The 21,486-nt window shown below is 38.9% G+C and overlaps 1 long non-coding RNA gene across 1 annotated transcript; it reads right to left on the bottom strand.

The window, feature by feature from the left end:
* Positions 1 to 2,936: 2,936 nt before the first annotated feature.
* On the bottom strand, positions 2,937 to 21,185 carry LOC306801570. The gene is made up of 3 exons (XR_013774133.1): positions 21,037 to 21,185; positions 4,437 to 4,559; positions 2,937 to 3,307 (listed from the first exon to the last, which is right to left on the bottom strand). It is a non-coding gene; the product is annotated as an uncharacterized lncRNA (long non-coding RNA).
* Between the last annotated feature and the right edge of the window lie 301 nt (positions 21,186 to 21,486).

Raw genomic sequence — 21,486 nt, 5'->3', positions numbered from 1 at the left:
TAAAATGAGTAAAATGGAGTAAAATGGGAAAGTGAAGTTCCTTCAGCTGAATTTACTCTTCCTTCCTTATGTTTGCTTGCAGTGAAATTCACCTAACATTTTTGAACATTTTCAGAAAATGAAAATCTAGTGACAAGTAACACAGTGACAGGTGCAGGTGTTCTGAGGAAGCAATTTTTTACACTCATCTGTCAGTATTCATGCTGAGAGCACTCACACCTGGATTCAGCTAGGAAACAAGCACAGCACAAATTGAGTGACTTGCCTGGCAAATTAAAGCTGACCAACACAGCTCAATAAAAAACGTATTGAATGTTTAAAGGATTAAGGTGGCATATCCATACACTTGGGTTTTTTCACTCCTTAAAAAAAAAAGTAACATTGGCAAGACAATATGAGATAAGAAAGCTGAAGAATCCTGATAATTGCAAGTACTCATTTTGGAAAATCAAAACACTAAAATCACTGATGATATTATTTACTTTGCCTCACTCACCATGTTGCAAAAGCCTCCTTTCTTTTGATACACCTGCTCTTGTTATCTATTGCTGACCAACACATATCTGACAGGTATGCCATATGCCAGGCCAGCAAACCAAAAATCACAGTGCAAAAGAAATTATCCACAAATCTTTGTTTCTTGTTTCAGTGCAGGTTTGAGTAGTAATTGTGGGAATCTTGTTTACAGTACATTCCTCTCTGCCTGTGTCAATTTAGTATGGTGTTTACTGCATCTGAGGAAATCGGCTCCTTTGGAAGAAGATTGTCTCTTGAGATATTTCTTGATGCTGCAATCATCCAGGAATGGATACACTTTCTACTCTGCCACTGGTTTTGAGCAACAAGCTTTTTATACCTGCCCTCAGAGAATTCAGAATAGCTCTATATGGGAAAAATCCAATCTCATTCCTATATTGGCACAACCTTTGAATCCTTTGCTTTGCTTCTACAGATCATAAAGAATGCTCCTAGCGCTTTTTGTGTATCAGATAAAAAGGTACACAGAGGGGAGGACTGAAAGCCTGGTATTGCTGTGGAAGAGAGCTAAGATTAGAACTACACCTGAAGATCATTTCCTCTTTCAAGCATTCTCAGTTTAGTCTTACAATGTGTACCCTAACACTGTAATGTCTCTCTCAGAGAGTTAAAGTGCTCTTATATTTTAGTTCTCTGATACTGACAGGCACTCTCACACTGTACACAAGCTTCTGTCTGGGAAGTATACCACTTCTTTTTATTTGCTGCTGTCTACAGCTAAATTCAGAAGGTGAATCTGTATTTAATCAAACTTTTTCAAACTTGATGCTTCCACATTTTTTGGTCATAAATAGCAACATGCCAGAAAAGTATGTTTTAACACAAAACTGAGCTACAGCAAGGCAGAAAATAAATTAGACTTACATTGCCTAGACCATTCTGAGAAAATGATGTAGCCCAGTCTGGGTAGAAGCACAGCGATACCATTTGCGTCACTGAAATTCATTAATAAGGTCACCATTTCTCTAAGGAGCTATTGCTTCAGGTGTTAGTAATCTGAGAGTGAATATTTGTTTTGACAGGGCTTTCATCAGTTTGGATGTATTTAAGTAAATTATTTAAAAAGGGAAATATTTTAAAATTATAAAAAAGCAATGAAAACAGATCATTAAAACCCTTAACATTTTACCAAAATATGTTTTACAGGGTTTATCATAAGGAGTTTTTGTTAACAGCCTCAGAGCTCAGGTTCTTGGCTGATGCAGTAGGGCAGAAAGGGTAAGTCTCAATAGCACTCAACAGCCACTTATATACCCTACTCAAAACAGCCAGAGCCTGACTTTTTAAGTTAATGATTTTATTGAAACAAGTGAGTTCAGGTCTAATATACAGCTGTAGCCATGCATCCAAATCTGGCCCAAGGAATTCACATTACACATTTTGTGTGTATAGTGGTCACCTATAAATGTTTTAGTCTAAATACCCTGCCCAAAATCAGATAGGACTCATTTGTCAGGGACACAGGAATACTCTGTGCTACTGAAATAACAAAAGGTTAAAATGACTTTTTTTTTTTTTTTTCTCTTTCAAAAACATCAATGTTTGCATCTCTGGATGAAAATGGAATATTTTATTTTGAGGTCTTGACTCAGGACAGATTACATATGGATGCAAATCACAATTAGAGTTGTCCCAGTGTACCCCTTCAGGTATTAAAGGGTTCATGTGCATATGTTTGAAGATAAAAATGCAGGTTTAAATCTTCAGTATCAAACTTCTCTGTCAAGTATGTTGTGGTGGGCTCAGATTAAGCAGGATTCTAGAAATGGTACCTTTAATTTAACATTTTAGCAAACCTCTTATGGAAGTCATCAGGGCTTCTCCTGAATTAAAAGTGTAACATTTTCCCCACTGTTTATGGTAAGTCAAACAAACTAGTAATTTTCTCCTTGTCACCAAAGAAGACAGTTCTAAAATGCTCTTTCCACAGAAGCACACAGTCAGCTTTCAGGAAGAAAATGCAATTAAGGAAAATCAAAAAGCACTGAAGAACAATGCTTCCAAAAGTAAAACTTGGGAGTGACTTCAGGACAGAAAGAAGGGTACTTAACACTTATTTTTGAGAGGCTTTTGGATATGAGAATTGTATTTCCTGTGGAATTGCAAAAATTAAAGTGGCTTTGAGGTATTAATGTACCAGTATAAATATTGTAAGAGGCAGTAGGAAGATTTTCTTAGAGAGTAACCCTCTGTAGCATATCATCACAAAACACAGAAGTGATCTAGAGACACTGTGAGACAGTATGTAAAATGAGACTGGAATTTTTCAGCGTGGTAACTTTTATGGTGTCATGAAGTCAGCTTAATGTTAGAGAGATAGACTGACTTGAAAATGCTTCAAAATAATCATACAAATTCTTCTTATTAACATTTTTTTGCCAATACTAATGACATCAAAGTGACTTTAGGAATTTCATTTATTTCTTATTGAATATGACGATATCCACTTTCTCCACATCAGATTTTTGTGTATATTGACATCTGTTTAGGGATAATAGTTGTGAAATCCAAGACTCATTAAATAATAGGAAAAAACAAAGAAGAACAGGCTACATGAGAGGACACATATGACCCAGGACACTGTTACTGGTGTGTGTAGAGTTGAGTGGACAGAATGATTGCCAGGATGGAGATTCAGCTGTTCCAGGAGCTGACAGCTACTTCATGCTTGAGGCTTTGAGGGTAGCTTCAAGAACTGTGAAAATCAGGGAACGACTGAACTTTTAGACAAATGTCTCCATTTGCTTCACCAGCTCTTGGCTCATCAGCTCTGCAGAAAAATTGTGATTAGAAGAGAGTTATCTTTAATGCAAGAATAGTGTTTCCTCTCCAGGCTGCTTTAGGAAAATGGTGCTTCTTTTCCATTTGACAGTTGTGAGAGGAATAAGAACATCTCAAAAGCATACAGGAAAGACAAAATTCCCTGTGAATAGAAGAGCAAGAGAGGTGGAATATGAAACCTTGCAACCACTGAGGCAACTTTCTCAGGAAATCTGTGAGACCAGCCCTTCTGCAACAAGATTGGAAGGCAGAGAGATATGGAAGCTTGAAAATGTTCAAAAAGAATCTGCCTTTTTGTTTTCTTAGTTGCACGGCAAATTAGATGTGGGGAATATCAAATATTTCTTGCCTTGACAGAAGCTTGTTTTTTTCCCTATGGGAAAGGAAATAGAGAATAACTTGTTTGAAAAGTTGTAAAATGGAGAGGATGTTTTGGGGTTTTGTAAGCCAAAGACCAAATGCCTTGAAGGCTGAAAAGGGAATATTTTTTGATTTTGTTATTTTGTCAGCAGCAACTATGTGTTTTACTGGGCAGAAAAAGCCTTCAACAGCTATTTTACACACCTTCATTTCCTAGTAGAATATTTTCATCCATTTTGTTTCCCACTCTTGCCACAGACTTTATTAAACTCTTTATTTTGCCATTTCCTCTTCTCATTAATTTAGTATACACCAGAGTTTGCAAAGTGGACCTACAGATTTTTTTTTTTTTTTTCCAGAGAAGCTCTGTCAGGCTTATAAAGAAAAGTTGGAAACAGTATCTAAAATGTCAGAGAGCCAAATGCTAAATGGTTGTGTCCCCTCTCCCACTGCAGCTCTCCTGCCTGTGATTTTGTATTCACATTCAGTTTTCAGAGTAGACAAGATTTCTGGGTTGCATTTTGCAATGGTAATCTGTAGCTGTGATACCATTTAGCAGTTCACAGTTTTTAAAACAATCCCTTCAATTTTAATCCAATAAATGGCTTCTTGTAAACACCCTGTGCAATTGCACGGTTTCTTAGCTCTGTTTGACAACATCTTGAACAAACCTTTAGCTGTAAATCTATAAAGAAAGCCCAATTTCCATCTTAATTCCAGATGCAAGAGAATAAATAGAAAACTAGAGAACTATATACCTGTTTACTGATATCTGGGACAGACCTGATGACGGTAACCATTGCAGAGATTGATTCTGCAGCCTCAGCAACTTTGATAGGAAATAGAAAGTTTTAAATCACCAGCTGCAGCATTTTCAGAATCTAAAAAATAGTGAAAGTGCAAAACATCTTTCAGTTTGGAGCTACAGAGAACAGCATCTGTTATATCATGACTTATGAATAAGAGAAGAAAGAAAAACCAAACATGTTCACATATTTAGGAAGGATTTATTTTGGATCAGAGGAACATATTTCTCAAATGAAAGAAAGGAAAATTACTATATCATGTCCAAGAAATTTCTCATAACCTGCCTAGCTATTTTCATAATAGTCAGGGATTTTTTCCCTTAAACAAAAGAGGATCAGTTCTTTGGGGAACCTAGTCTTAGACATACTTAGTAGACAGATTAACAGCCTGGTTTTGGATGCTTAAGTGGCAACAGAATTTGAATTAATGCCCTGGGAGAGCCAGAGGTTAGTGCTCCAATGGTTTCCAAAAGCTCCATCAGCAGGAGTTTTGATCTTTTGCTTATATTTTTCTTTTTTGTGAGGAGCCAGATGCCTGTCATGCTGCATAAACAAGCAAAACATCTTCATTGATCAGGACAGCAAGAAGTAAAAATGCATGTTGATAACACTGAAGTGCTAGAATGAGTTTTTTTCTGCAGTGCTAGCATTAGCCTGTCTGAGCAGTGGTTAGAAGCAAAGCAGTCAGAGGCAAAAGCTTCTCTTGAAAAGTCTACTCTGTGTAAGGAATTTGCATCTTGGTTCTTGATAGCAATTCAAACTCTTTGTACAAAATTATGCTAATGATGGATTTGTCAAGAGATCTGTTGAAGACACTGCCAATTGCCTGGATAACTCTAGGGCAGCTCTGGTAATCATAATTGTGTAGTTATAGGATTGTGAGAGAAATACAATTAAGAAATATAACTTACAGATAAGATTATTCTATGCAGGAAAAAGACAATCTTTTTCAGTGAGTCCAGACCTCTACTGCATCTTGCTTTTCCTTTTCCTATGATTCTGACTTTTCTATTCAAATAGTTTACATAGTTTATTGCCACCATTACTTTTCTACTTGCTTAATTTGTTTGCTGGAATCTGAGAAGGGATCAGAGGGTGGTCGATTTCCCCACTGAAATGTTTATATCAGCTTGTTCTCAAGTTCAGTGGGTCTAGGGAAATTTGATCATCACACACTTGCACTCCTTGCCAGCAGTTCTGTGGAAGTCTCACAGGAGACAGAAATGGTTTAAAGGTATTTCTCAAAAGAAAGTGAACAGATCACTGTGGCTATGGTCACAGGTAAGGCACCCAGAGACCGCTCACCCCTCAGATCAGCATGTGACCCATGCTGGTTTGCAGGACAATCCTTTGATGCCTGTAATTAATAACTAACTCCCTTTTCCAGGAAAAGGTTGGAGTGACATTCACCCACCAACTCTGGAGAGAGGATAGGTGAAAAGTACTTCTACACAGCACCTTGTCCTTTCTGTAACTTATTGTTTTCATTCAAAGCTACTGACTGAAGTCCAGCTATATACTCTGGAGCTTGTCAGATTTCTTTGCCAGGGGACGCTCTTGCTTTGCATAATGGGATCATCTGGTCATGGAAGGTTATGGGATGCTGGCAGCTGCCTCTTTTCAAACAGCTTTAGTGTCTCCTAGTCCCTGCCAATTGCAAGGTTGAGACACCAAGTCTTTTGGGAGCTCAATCTTTATTAAGCAACATGGAGAGACCCTGTTGTTTTAAAAATTTGAAGCAAATGAGAAGGGTGATTGACTACTTCATGGCTGCCTCTACCAGCAGTTTTGCTAATCCAAAGAAAGAACAGTGAATAAAAGGGAATAAAGTGGGTCTACTTTTCATGTGTTTCAAAGGGTTAAGAATTTCTTCCCAAATATGTTTTCATCACTGGAATAGCACAGAAAAAGGTTTCACAAACATTTACTACTTCTCAGCCGGGTGTTAATTATGTAAGTCACATGCATTGTTTCGGCTCTCTGGTTGAGTGACTTAAGTAACCATCCATTTCAACAAAAATTATAACAATCAACCTTAAATGTATGTTTAGGCTTTTTTGTTTGCTTTCTGAATAACTCAGAATTCAAAGGTGAAAATCAATGTTTTGAACATCAGTGGAATGAAGCTTGACTGCATGAATTTACTGACAGCTAAGATGTCAGATTGGCAAATCACATGAATCAAATTTGGGATTGCTTGTTACTATTGTTAATAATAAGTGGTTGTGGGACAGTATTACTTAGTATTCTTTCAGTGTTCAAAATATAGTGAAAGCATACTGGGAGATTGTGAACTTCAAAGAAGTTACACAGTAAGCATAAAACACAGGGGGCTTACTGGCTTTGGAAAAAATGTTTGCAAAACTTCAACTCTTTTTTCCATGTTTCTTTTGTGTCTCTCTCTTAAAAAAATCCACTCTTTTTCCAATTATAAGAGCTGCTATGAAAAAATGATTTGAAGTTGCCATTTCACACTCCCTAAGACAGAGCTAAATAAAGCTTTTAATTTCTCTAAATTCTACCAGTGCTTTGTTTTAGAGAGAAGAGAGGAATCAAACCACAGTGATCATGTCTGTGATGTCAAAAGATTCAGTTCTATTTCTGATGCACTTTTATAATTCCTTCTGCAGAGGGATCTGCTCCAAAAAAGTCTCTCTCTTAAAGCCAGAATGGAAATCTATTAGTGTCTTACTTCATATAAGTAGGAGGGTTGGATAAATATCCCTAAAACTTTTCTATGTGCATTGGCAAACTTAGTACTTAACTCTTAAGATGCTGTTTAAAATCTTACAGCCAGATTATTTATTCAAAATTGAAATTCTGGCAAATGAACCATCTGGTAAGATTGCTAATTGAAAACTCATATCTTAAGTAAATTTTCATAAACTGATGAGTGAATTAATTAAAAAAACCCCCCATATCACTGGATATAAATTTAAAAAAATAAGCTTTTAAAGCAGAAATACTAGTCTGAAAGTTATAATATGTAATCAAGGCATAAAATCATGCATGGAAAACTATATACTCAATCCAAAGGGTTAGAACATGATATTTCAAGCACTGAATCTCTTCTATGAATTAAGCATAAAATGCAGGCAGGAATCTATTTTTGAGTAAGCCGTCAACATAGTGTTTGAAATAATGTATATGTTCAAGAAATCCATAGTCAGATAATAGCAGGGTAAAAAAATTAATGTATCTTTTCCACTTGCAAGAACAGTTTGTCACTCAGAGGCAGAATCAGCTGCAGAATTACCAGCAAAGGGAAAGAAAGCTTCAGCAGCCTTCACTAGCAGTGGCTAGAAAAATGCACCCTCCTAATTACCTGATCTGGTTGCAGTACCCTGAGTTTAAGCCAGGGGTTCTTCCATCCATTCAAGGATCAGTTCAAATTTTATTTATTTATTTATTGATGTATTTATTTAACCAGGTAGTTGAAGACCCTCCTAACAGAGGCACGCACTAACTGCAGTGTTAGAAAAGAGAGAAGTTCATAACCCCTAGTAAGATTACAGTAATGCACCATATGAAATCAGAGTGAGAAGTGACAGATGATACAGAGCTTGGTCAAACGTCAAAGGAAATCAATGGCAGATCATTTGCAGGCTTCAGTGGGGTGGGATTGAAACCCAAACATCTAATCTCAAATCTGATCCTCATTTTGCCTGTAAATATGGACAAGGTATTTCTATTTTTATAGCCTTCATTTCTGAAATAGTTGCGAGGCTTCAGTTAGTGTTTCCAAAGAGTGCCAAAACCTTAAATGAAAATACGAACAATTATGGAAATATAAACCATTATCAACAAAACAAAAATATGTGCTTTTTACCTTAATTGAAAACAAGTAGCAGCAAGATGAGGATACACATAAAGTGCACTTAAACTTCTGACTTACAAATTCAATTACAAGGATATTGCAGGAGTAATGATGAAATATATAAGAGTACTGAGGAAAAGCAATAAAGCATCCAAAACCACTCAAATGTCTGTCATACAGAAACTCTCCCCCCTCCCCCCTGAAAACCCACAGGTACTGAATATATTGGAAAAACAAAGAGAGAAGTGTCTTTCAAAGCAAGCCAGCGCTTGCAAAAATAAAACCATTCAGGGAATCTTGATGAATAATAATATGACTACTTATTACTTACATAATGAAGGAAACATTTTTGCCAAGGGCTCAATGCTAGTGCAATTTAGCAAAACTGTGGGTGAAGAAAAAGGAATATTGTCAACATGCGTATCAAAAAGTTATTTCATTTCATATTGGGATAATAAAAACTTCCCTTTCTGAGCCTGGATCTCCCATATTTCGAGCTCCATGAGAGTGTTTTACTATGAGCTAATTAAACCTTCTGGTTGTTCCAATATGTATATATACATAACTGCACCTTTTTGCATAATTTTAGCCTTACCATTTTTGCAAATTAGAAATAATTTAGTCAGACAGTTTAAGCCAAAAGGACATTTTAATTGAATTGATGTGATTCTTAGAATTGTATTTTACAATTGTATTTTACAGTATTACTGATCTCAGGAAAAGCATTCTCTGCACTTAAGAGAAAATTCTGTTATTCAGAACTGACCTAACAGTTTTCTATAAATTTTGCTGTGTTCCTGAACCATCTCTTTTCAGGCATGTTTTAGGTGCCCTCACAAAGGTTTTAAGTATCAAACACAAAATATTTTTGGGCCAATAAGTTTTTTCACAAGCATATTTTTGCCAAGTATTTTCATTCAGGCAAAAGCACAAGCCCTTTTGTCCATTAACTGAAATATTGTAAAAATTCAAAGCTATTTTTATACAGATCAATCCTCCCTATATATTAATAATAGATATTTAAAAAATTCCATAAGTTAACTTAAAAATATAGTTCTAATACATGTAATTAGATACAGTGTAACATAAGTCCATAAAGCTAAAGTCACTGTGGTACTTCCCTAACATTCTCTGACAGGTATATAATAAAAAAGCATGTATTACAATAAAATGTAATTTTTAAACAGGGTTAAATTCTCTCTGTGTTAATGAAATCCTGAAAAATGTGACTGATGTATTTCAATTTCACATGAAGAGAGGCTGGTTTATCCATGATAACATTGTATAACCCAAAAGAATTCCATCCACAGCTGTTGAATAGCATATGTAAAAGATGGGATGTGGGAGCAGTCAAGTCCATAATAACCTATATTGATGCCCCCCTTTGGCAATTTTACTATAGAAATCAAGAATTAGTGTGCCTGAAAATAATTACCCTCTCCTCACTAGAGATAGTCCTTCTGTACTGGGATAATACTGTGGACAATGGCTATGGGACTGCTTTTGTCATGCTCCTCATGCAATCTGTATTTGACTGACAAACAAAGACTTTCAAGGGCAGAAGTTCAGGTTTTTACAAGTGCTAGTTGTAAACCCACAAGGTAAAATCCTCTTCTCATAAGTGTCAAGATCCTCTGTTCTCCCTCAGGTATGAGCCATCTCAGAATGTGGGTAGCAGAGAATAATGACTACGAAAGCACTGATGTAGCTTTGAGATGTGACTTTTGCTGTGAGAACACTCAGTTCATTTAAGCAGAAAAGGACTCATTATCCTGCCTTCTGTGACAAAACTTTAAAGGCTAATTTTGTTTCAGTCCTTTTGTCTGCCTGTGGAAAACTAACCATTCTACATCCCGTTTGCTCTCATTTGCCTGAGCAGGGTAATTTCAGGATCTGTGTTTCCTGATTTTAACAACAATTAGACCTTTGGGCATTGCTGAAGCAGTTTGGATTTTTACAGCTAAACTTTCATACTTCAAGGAGTGAGGAAGCCTACAAAAATAAAAACTATCCAATATCTTCCCCCATGTGGGGGAGTGCTTAAGGGCACTGCTATTATAACATTCCCTGCCCTGATGCACATGTTCTAAATCTGGTTTTTCTCCTTCTGAAAGGGCAGGGTGTGAGAAGGAGTTCTTAAGGAGAATGTAGGATTCAAACTCCAGTACAAGTCTGGAAGTTGTCTGCAGGCACATGCAACCCAGGTGCTTTTCCTCACCTGTGCTCTCCACAAACCCTCTCCAACACTCTATAATAAAGCTCAGGGAAAGAGCAGAAGGCTCAGAAGCTACTCTTTGCCCTAGGATGGGAGCAGGCACATCAGCACTGCCTCACACTTTTTTAATGGAGTCCATGGAGTTTGTCAGTTGAGAAAGTCTCCATGGTTCTGAAAGAGGTCTGTCCCGTAGAGGTACCAAGGCAGATAAAAATTAAAATATGTCATATTTTATCTCTGTGCCAATTTGTCTCTTCCTGACTTCAGAGTGACATGCTCCCCTGATCTTTTCAAATGCTGAAATATTTTGGCAATCTCTTCTAACTCCCAACAGACACAACAACAGCACGTCTTGGCAGGCACACTCTGGACTGAGTGACCAAAGATGTAGGACAGAGCTCTCACTGGAAAGAGGCATTGCAGCCAATATCATGCTCTTGCTGGGATGTGGGAAAGAGATCAGGTACAACTAATTCTAGCTTAGGCTTTTTCAGGCCTCAAGTCCTATTCATTTGGATAATTTTGGAGCATTTTCAGCACCTGTCCCTGAGCTCTATTTTTCAAACATACTTTCAAATGAGCACTGAAATAAGCAGATGAAGTTCAAAAATCTCAAACTCTTGGACTGAATTCTTCTGAAATTGTGGCAGCATTTGTGGGTGATGAGTATTTGTCGATCTTTCTATAAGAGCCTTTGAAAAATGACTGACTCAGTAGAATAAGAATTACAACTGAGATTCATTTTTTGCACAAATAAGGAACAGTACAAATAGATACTGTCTGAAACCTTTCCTTTCTCATCCTGTCGATGCCTTGACTCAAAAGTAATATGAAAGTTGGTCTATCTGTGGCTTATTTCATCCAATATAGCAAGCAACATCTAAGATGGTCTGCTCAGATAGGACCTGAAGTGTTAGCTCAAGGCCTCTTGGGAATTTAAGCACCATTTTTATTCTGTTCTGTAAACACACACATGAGAAAACTCCTGGAGGAGTAACTTCTTAGATACCCATGAGTCATCATTTTGGTCTTGTCTGGGTCAATAAAAAACTTCTGAGAGATCTGCTAATATGCTGCAAAGCCTGTTAGTTGAAGATAGTAATTTTAGTGTCCCCTCTGGGTACTCTTCTCGTTCTTTGAAAGAAGGGAATCATTCACACAGGAAGATATTAACAAAAATGAGAGACCAATAAATGCACCTGTCAGTGTTCAGCAACAGCTAAAATTAATTCACAAATCCAAACAATCTGTAGAAAACTGAACACAATTACATAAGAAATTAAGTTATACAGTTGCCATGACCTTTAATCAATCATTCCAGCTGTTAATGTTAATTTTGTGATCTGAAAATCATAGTTCTATTTGCATTTTAATGGCTGTTAAATGAGAGTCATCAGGAAGAAATAGTGACAGCTTGGCCTTTTGATACCAACTTCTTCCTTCCTAATGTGATTTGGAAGATTTGGAATTCCTGTTCAGAAGGGGTTTTGTTTCAAACCACAGCAGGCACACGGAGCCAATTTTGCAGAGGCAAAACTGGCAATTCAAAGCTAAATATCTTTTAAAATCCATCTGTATCTATGAAAAGATCATACAAAACAGGTGAAAAAGCTGTAATGGCGACTTCATTACACTCAGACTAGCAAAACCTCTATTGTCTTTTAAAGCCCTTTTCACTGATATATGCCAGTTTAATAATTTTTTCCATGAGTGGGGATGTTTGTACTTAATGAACAGATTTTTTGTCAAGTAGTCACTGAAATAAAATGCAGAAAATGCAAGAAAACCACCTCAAAACCATGAATTTTAGAATTACTTAAATTAGTTTATTCTGCATTTACCTGACCAAAGTGTTGCATACAGGACTGCTGTACAACATAAATACCTTTCATTGGCTAATTTTGCAGGTAATGATGTTAGTGGTATTGCATTAGATCAAAACTCTATTTAAATCCTATTCCCCTTCTGGAGTAACTATCAACTTGTTGATCACTTTAATTATTGATAAGATCTAAATGTCTGCCAACCCCTTGTGCTAGTATCTTCCATTTTATCATTAATACATTGTCTTATTAACAGGAAGACCTTCATTGTTACATGACAATTTATTTGTATGCGAAGTGCACAGTTCTGATTAAAATGTGATGTTCTTCTTAAAATTTCATCTAAATATCCTAGGAGACAGTCCCCAAGTGAATCTTCTTTGCTTAAAAAAGGAGGTCTTGGAACTACACGTTCAGAAAAGGAAGCAGTGAGCTGCAGACAGATTTCAGAAATTGGAAAGTAAAGTCAGTATTAACAATGGAAGAAGAAAATGGTTTAGCACTATCCAAGGTCCTTTTTTTATTTAAAGCAGGTAAATTGTAAGAGGAAGAGAGTTTCAGCAGATGTTTCCATGCTGAGTTTCATAAAGGACTGAATAGCAATAGGGAAGGGGAACATTGATAAATGCCCTGCCTTTTATCACACAAGTAGGACTTCTGCCCATAAAGGCAGTCTAATTTGAATGCAATGAACAGCACACCCTCTTTCCCCAAGCACACAACCTATGCTTTTTCTGCTTCCACATTACTTGTACAAATAAAACGTGTAAAAGTGCTATGCATGCTAGTGGGTATGAACCCTGAAGTCAGAGCACCGACCAATGCAGGAAGTTGTTGCAAAGCAGGACTCCCACCCTCATTGTGACACGCCCTGCCCTTATGCACACATACTGTTCTTATGCAGACATACTCTTGCTATCCCAGCTTCCCATTTAAAAGCTAACTCAGAAAGAAGGCCTGGCTGAAATGTAAACCAAAAGCAACAGTGCCAGGATGCCAATATTCTGGTTCTGCTGGATTTCAGGAAGTTTGCTTCCTTAGAAATGTAAGGATTTTTCCCCATGGCCAGTGATGCTCCAGCATGTAGTACAGCTTTGTACAATGTCAGTGCAGTCATGTGTGTGTGTGTGCATGTGTACACGTGTGTAAACGTAAGTAAGCAGCAGCATGCAGTGCAGGAATGGGAACAGATACCCCCAGTTTGAATTTCTGGCTCCACAGATCTCGGTGAGAGCTTTGGCCCCACTTTTGCTGTCATCCTGCAGGAACCAGGCTGTCATCCTGCAGTCTGAAGTCCTTTAGTTCTTTAGACTAAGAATAGGTGAAGTGCAGGGCTCTGGGGGCTTCTCCATGCTGGACAGAGTTAGGAACATTTGGTGTGAAATGTTTTTTCTTGTCATGTTTAGGAAGAGAGAAATCTCCAAAGCTTTGGAAGTTGATTTGGCCAGGTGTTCAGGTCTATGGCTAAATCTATTTCTCTTCTCTGGACCTCTTCATTTAAGTCATCAGGTCACATCAGATCCCCTAAGCACAAGCTATTTTATAGCTTTTTCCTGGTAATTTCAATTCTGATCAGGTTCAAAATAAGTACCATTTTTTTTCCCAGGTACCTTAAGAGTTTTTGTGCACATCAAGTAAACGGATAATAAATATTCTTCAAGAAGAATGTGAAAAGATTCACCTAGATTCTTTGCTGAAGAATCAGGCTTCTTTTTCCCCAGCCACACACATCTATCCTGAATTTCATCGTTGGAGTAAAGGCATTAAAGAAATCCCAACAGAGTGATTACTTATTATTTTCCAACTGTTGATAATCCTTGGCATTTGAAATGTCACCATTTTATTTTTGAGACAGAGTTTTCTCAGGAAACCCTCTATGTGGTGTTTATCATGCAATACATATCATGTTCCTCAACAAACCTCAGGAATCAAGCCAGCAGTTTAGCTCCAGGAGAACAGACAAATCTCAAAGGTATGTTTACAGCTATATTGCAGGTCAGAAGCTCAGTGCAAATGGGACCCATTTTGTTGCTCAGAATTGCTGAATTGCAGGAAATGCCTGCATTAATATCCTAAACAAATATATTCTACCTATTATTCTTGATCATATCTTACTTGTATTTCCCTTCTAAAATACAGACAGTTTAGCATTAAAGTGAAATTGTTACAACAAATCAGACTCTAGGGTACTGTAGGGTTGGGTTTGGTTTGTAATTTTTTTTTAGGTAATCAGGGCTTTAAGTCACTTTTTTTCTCTGATTAAATTTTTTTTCCCTGAACCCATCAGAATTGCTACCTGCCCCTTCCAGACAGATTAGAGATTAGGAAAAAAAAAATTTAAAAATTTTATCCTGTTTTAAGATATTTATAACACTTGATAGTCCAATTTTTTTTGGTGATGATGCAGCCTGGGAACCAGCACATGATGATGGCTGAAAAACCTTTGGGCAAAAGTAAGCCAAATTTTTAATTTCTATTTTGAAAGCTTACCAGAAGCAATGATAGATGGTACATAGTTTTGGTGTCATGTACCTTCCTCCTCTTCATGAACATGGTCTTTTTTTCTTCAGGAAACTCTAACCAACTTTGTTCCATCTGATCATATATGTCATATGTGTCCTTCAGAAGTCTTACATCATTAAGATGCACTGGTAGGAGATGTGAAAAGGTCTGTTCCCTGACCCAGATTGTTGGCAGTTATACTAAAATACACTTAAAGGCCATCTGGCCCATGGAAGACAGTTTTCATACAGATAGGCTTATGCCAAAAGGTTTATGAATACAAAGATAAGTAAGAAGACTGTTGAGACTGAAGGAGAAGCCTCTTGATAAAGTACTGATTATTGGGGGCTTTGATGTGACAGAACTGTGTTTCCTCATATGCCCTTTGGGAAGACAACCTGCTTGATTACACGGTTGGAGAGATTTGGGGATGGGCAGCTTCCTGCTCAGGCAGGACCTGGAGTGGGGTGATGGGAAAGAGTGAACTGAGTGTCACAGGTGACTCAAAGAGTGGAAGAGTGGATTGACAATCAAACCCTGAGGGCAGCACTGCTGAGACTGCTGACCCTACATCAAGGAGTGAGAGATAAGAACTGGCCTTTTGGCTCTTGGTCAGCTGCCTCCAAAACTGCTTTGGCAAATCTCTGTTGCAGATCTGCTGGTTTCGTAACTCCTCAGCCTCCCACTCTCCCATCTTTTCCCAAGAGGTCCTCTTGGGCTCCCAGCAGGGATTATTTACAAAGTTAGTAACAACATCTTTTGTGGTAACTATGAAAAATGTAAATGTTAGATATTTAACCTGGATCATGCTACCACATCCCCCAAAGAGGAGGTAACCATTTCCTTAGACACTTGGTGGAAGAAATTATCAAGTCTTGTTCAAGTGGTAAGTTTGGAACAATTTTTGGTGTCCTGGCTGAATGACTTTCCAGATAGCAGGATCTCTCGTATGCCTTAGGAATTAATCTTTAAAGATGATTTGCAGACTTAATGGTAGTAGAAAAAAACTCCAAAGAATGTAATAAAGTGAATGAACAACAAAGCAAACAGCAGTTAAATAAGTGACATAAATCTTCAAAGAGAAAAGATGTCTCAGCAGAGAACCAAATTTAATGGAGGAAAGAAATTTATCAGGAGTTTAAATAGAATCTACAGGAAAGAAGGTTAAAGTCAACTAATCAATAAACGTTTAGAAAGTTGCCATTTCCCCAAGTCTCCTAACACTCACAAAATCCTAATCCCAGCTTCTCAAACTGTATAGCAAAACTGAGGTTGCAGGATAAAGTAGTCTATCTGGCCTGGTGCTGGCAGACTGAAACAAAGTTCCTTATATTTTCTTCATCCCTAGAATCTAGAAGTAGGTTAAGCTGATTTATCAGGGCTGAACTTCTGGCAGGACAACCCTAGAGGCTATAAAACAAACAAAATTTGCATTGTTATTCAGAAAACTGCATTCAATAATTAAGAATGCAGATGATTTCAGCTAGAGATATATTTTAAGTAACTTTCCTGCTTTTGGTTTTAGACTAATGGATAGGAGTGTAGCACAAAACTGTAATAAATATAACTCTGCCTTACATAAAGCACTATTAATAAGTTGCTTCTAGTGACAATGTTATTGCTTCTTATATATGAGAACATACTGCAGGTGTCATAGGTAATTTCTTAAAGCAATGTTCAGAATATTTACTGATAAGCCTGACAGGATTATTGTTTTGGATGGGAAAAATCAGAAATAGTCTCTTCTGAATTTTATATAACTGATAATAAAGGGGTGAACAGAAATTCTCTGTCACTGCGGAAGTATTTACAGCGAGGTGCAGTTTACCAGCACAAGAATAAGCAAAATCCATTTTAGACTATACTAACATACAGCACACTGTATGTGAGCATTCCTGCTTTGGAAACTTTTGCAGTATGATTATGCTCCTGTTATACAACCTGAAACACAAATTGACAACTTTAGGAGGAGCTTTTCATTCATTGGCATAATGGTTCAATGTGTTATGGAAATAACTTAGATTCATTCATATTCAAGGGCTTTGGAAGGACTTTTTTGTAGAAAGGTGCTCAGATGCAAATTTTCAGCACATCTAAATTCACTTGGCATATTTTTCTCTTAAAACGAATTATCAAACACTAGGATAATATTATGGGGATAAAATGCATGCTTTAACCAGAAAGAGACATCTTATCTTGGAATGGTACTCACATATGTCCTATTCTGTATTTATTTTGCATATAACCAAGAATATGTTTACGTTTTGTTGTATATTCGTTATTTAAAACTTCAGTCCTGCAGCAGAACAGTAATAAATAGCTCCAGACCTAAGTCTGAGAGTAGCCTGTTACCAGTCAGCTTCTGAAAGTGATCTGAAATCCAGGTGCAGACACAGACCATCCTGAGAGCTGCTGCATCTTATGAGGATGTGGGGCAGAATTTGGCATGCAAAGCAGAAGTCATAAAAGATTGCTTTGCTGGAAGATGAGGGGATGCTAATTAACATGCTCTCTGGAGTGTCTTTATTATTGCCATTGTGTGATGCCCAGAAGAGGACAGTGGCCAGCTACAAAGTCACTACAAAGATCCAGACTGTTTTCAGCTGTACAAAGTTAGTGGAATGTCGATTCCCTGTTTGAGCCTTATGCTTCACTGCCATCAGGATGCAGCAGAGCCCAGAGGTCTCCTCTCTCAGTCTCCATCAATACAAAGCCAAGCTTTCATTCACTCAGAAATCTTAGGAGATGGTAACTGCTGTCCTGTTGGATCTTCCAAGTCAGAGACCACAGAAAACATCTAAATAAACAAATCTACTTCTAGAGAAGTCTAGGGCCTTCATTTTTTTCACTAGGAAGTCTTCAAGAATTATTGGCACATGTGTCTAGTGAAGATATTTCCTTTTCATAAGAATAAGCTTCTGGTCAGCCAACCCACTAAAACCATCATAGGATACAAAACAATTTGATGATAGGTCATAGGACTTATCCCACCACCATCATCCACTCATTCATCATGGCCTTGAATCCACAGTCTGGATTATCCAAAAGTCTCTTGGAGATTTCTGAGGGTTTACTGATTGTTGATATTTGTGCACTTTTACAGAAGACTCCAGTGAATCTGTTAAGCTAATTAAAGGCAACTGGGTCTCTATTTAAAGAAGTGAAAAATGTAAATGTGAAATTGGGGATCTGCTTCAGTCAAGTGAGCACAGAGAAGAAGAGAGTGAAACATAATAAGGCTCTTGAAATCCCACTGCAGAAGAGCTGACTTACAGCCAGGACAGGAGAAATGAATGAATTCTGAATTTCTCTCTCCTGAATGCTTAAATATTTTCAGTGTGAGTCTAAAATAAACCTTTAAATGAAACTTTAAAATACCACTGAGTAGCTCAAGGAAGTTCCTGTGACTATAATAGACCACAATTAGGATCCAAAGTGTCAAATTCAATCCAAGGGTCTGTGCTGCCACCACTGCAGCTCAAACAGAAGTAATGTCCCTCAGGCACTAGCTGTGTCTTGATCATACCCTACTTATATAGTACCAGCTACCAAAAGCCAAGATGTAGGCGGCCAAGGAAGCAGATCTGGGTATCACTTTGAAGGACTGCCTTTTTGACAGCATAGGAGCCTACCCAGGAACCTCCAAAACACCATTGTCTGAGGATCTCATAATGACTCATAAGGCTCCTAGGAAGTCATATAGACCCTGTTTACCACAGCAGCACAGAAGATGTGTGTAGGGCCAACGAGTTCTCACTCACCTGCCATGTTTATTCTTGCTCTGCTTGTGCTGCTCAGGCTAAATCACAGGCACACGTCACAAATCCTCTGGGATTCACAAACTGCAAAATTTAGACACTGTAGGTTCAATGTGCCTCTGCTGAGGAGGCAGCCTTTCTGATCTCTTCTGTGCAGACAGCAGCAGAAATGGAAGGATGTGAGGAAATGAAAGCCTTTTTCTCCCAAAACTGGGTTGGTTGACTGCATTCCATGGTCTTTCACACAGGTCTCTCGTACCATCTTTTCCCTCTAATGATTAGTCCCTGATGCCTCTCTACTCAGCTGCCTTGAGGCTCCCTGCAAGCTCCCCCATCACTTGCTTATGCAGGATGTAAGCTTTACACACTTTCCACAGTTTCTCAGGGGATGATTCTAACCCCAAGTGGTTTATAGTTGAATGTGTATTTGCAAATTGATAATTTTGCATCATGCTGCTTAGCCCTGGGCAGTGCTGTATTAGGGATTAATTCCTCCATGGGCTCCTGAGCAGAAACAACAAAGACTGAAAGTGGAGCAGGGAGCTGGTGCTGGCAGCCTCAGAGGTAGCTGCCAGCAGAGAGCAGCAGGAAGGACTCGGGCTCCTGGCACACGATGGACAAGCTGCTGCAGCTGGCTGAGAAATTCCCTTTTTTGCCATGCACTGCCTAATGAAAGGAAGAGTGTGACCTGTGGGACTGGAGCCTCTCCCGAGGATACAGAGAGCCACACTGCACTCTCAGAGCTTTACTCTCAGTGGAGTAAGCCAGCACAGCCAAGTGTGCCATGCTCAACATTCAGCTTCAGCAGGAAAGTACATCTATAGGCATTGCCCTGCACTGACAAACAGTATTCATCAGCTTTGCTGTCAGGAAACCTCCCAGAACTTTCAAGTGGGTCACAGACTACTCTTCCCTGCCAGCTGTGGAGCTGCTCTGCCGCAGCAGCTATCATGCCTCAGGGCTGCAGTGCTTTCCCCTCCAGACATGAAAACATAAGAGATGGGAAAGGGATCATCTAAACAGGAGAGCAACTAGGAGGCAGGGAAAGATGAAGGATACCAGGGAGCCAAATGTAGTTCAGCCTTAGCAAGTCACATTTGTATTGAGCAGTGCTGAAGCTGGCTGGGAAGAAGAGCAAGTGAATAGTTCATGTGTAAATAATAGCTGGGTAGTTACTGTGCTAAAGGACTCGGAAATTCTCACTGATGAGAGGAAGTCTGATGTAGCTGTCATTGCAGAGCATTAACAGGGTGATTCATGTGAATGGTATCTTTGAAATCAGTGTGTAGTCCTTGTTGGAAGGACTGAGGGGGAGGGATGGCACCCTGCACTACCCCCTTTACAATGATGAGTAGCTGGAGGAGTGTGAAAACATGCAAATGATAAACTCCAGAAAGGATGTTGAGGGAGTGAGGAGTAATGAAGTGATGAGATCTGCTACAAAGCACTAAATCAAACCAGAAAGTAGGATGAATTACTCCTAAAGCATCTGTCTGCACTGAAGGATAAAAATTGCATTATTATACAGAACACAAGTTTGGAAGATCTCATGCAACTGGTAGTAAAACATTACAAGTTTTAGCAATTGACTTATTTTTCTTTCCACGAAAGGAGATTGTATGTGACAGCAATCTCCTTTTGGAGACTCATTCTAACATTAATACTGGGACTACAACTTGTTGATCACCTAAGGCTAATGTGATCTGGTTACATTCATTGTTAATGAAGGACAATTCTAACTAGTAATATTTATATCTGGAGTTTCTCAGAACTGAGCTTCTTATCCTTAATGGATATTAAGGAGAATTTGATCAGAGAGTGGATAAAAGGCAGAAAAAATGCCTGAAAATCAGGAGCTGTTGAAGAAGTTTGCTAGATGGGCAAGAAGCCATGGCCTAGAGTCAAGAACAGGGACAACTTTGGCAGAAAGCTCAGGGTAATTGAGAGAAGCCCATGACAACAGATTTCTTAAAGCACAAAGGGCTATAAAGGGACAGTGAACTGTTGCACAGAGACAACCACAGCATATGGCTTCTAGCACAGCACACGGATGTCCTTGGACACTGGCAATTTTTCGACAGCTCATCAGCCTTTCAGAGGGAGCTGCTGCAGAAATCCATCCTCTAGGAGGCTGCCCTGCCTGAATGACAAGGATAACCCAGTGTTGGGCTGGCCTCAAAAAGTTAGCAGCTGATTATAGCCTGACACAAAAATTCTGACACTGGGAAAAACAAATATCTCTGGTGTCCCTTGAGAAACTGCACTTTCCTCTTTGTGAACGACGAGTCTGTGTCTGAAACAAAGGAAATTTTAACTGGAGGAAAGGAACTTAAATTTAGGAAAAAACCCCCCCAACAATCCAACAGCAGCGGCAAATCAGGGAGTCCTCACAGTTCAGCTGTACAAACAACCGTGAAACATTTGATTACAGAATAACCTCCAGTAGTCTTTCGCCTCACTCTTCTCATGTGCCTGACTGATCGACAAATGCTTTCCTCCCACTCTTCGGTTTGTTAAGGCCCCACTCCGGGTCTAGCACCATTAGCGGACAAAGCCCAGCGTGTGACCTCAGGCAGGCCCTGGTTCAGAGGAATGATGGACGAGAGGAGAAACGACGCTGCGTTTCCGCGACCAGGCTCCTATGCCGTTTGTCCTTAGTGATGGTTTTGCGGGTGACTGTGACACTAGAAGGTCCTTCCTGCCCGCTTGGCCCGTCCTGCAGGTCACCCGGGGCACGGCCCGGCAGGGGCGGTGCGGGCGCTGCCACGGGGCCCGAACCCTGCCGAACCCCCCAGGACCTGAACCCTGCCGAACCCCCCAGCACCCGAACCCTGCCGAACCCCCCAGGACCCGAACCCTGCCGAACCCCCCAGGACCTGAACCCTGC

This window comes from Erithacus rubecula (assembly GCF_903797595.1).
Source record: "Erithacus rubecula genome assembly, chromosome: 4".
NCBI lineage: Eukaryota > Metazoa > Chordata > Aves > Passeriformes > Muscicapidae > Erithacus > Erithacus rubecula.
Note: the sequence above shows the minus strand (reverse complement) of the source record. Positions and strands in the feature narration are given on the sequence as shown.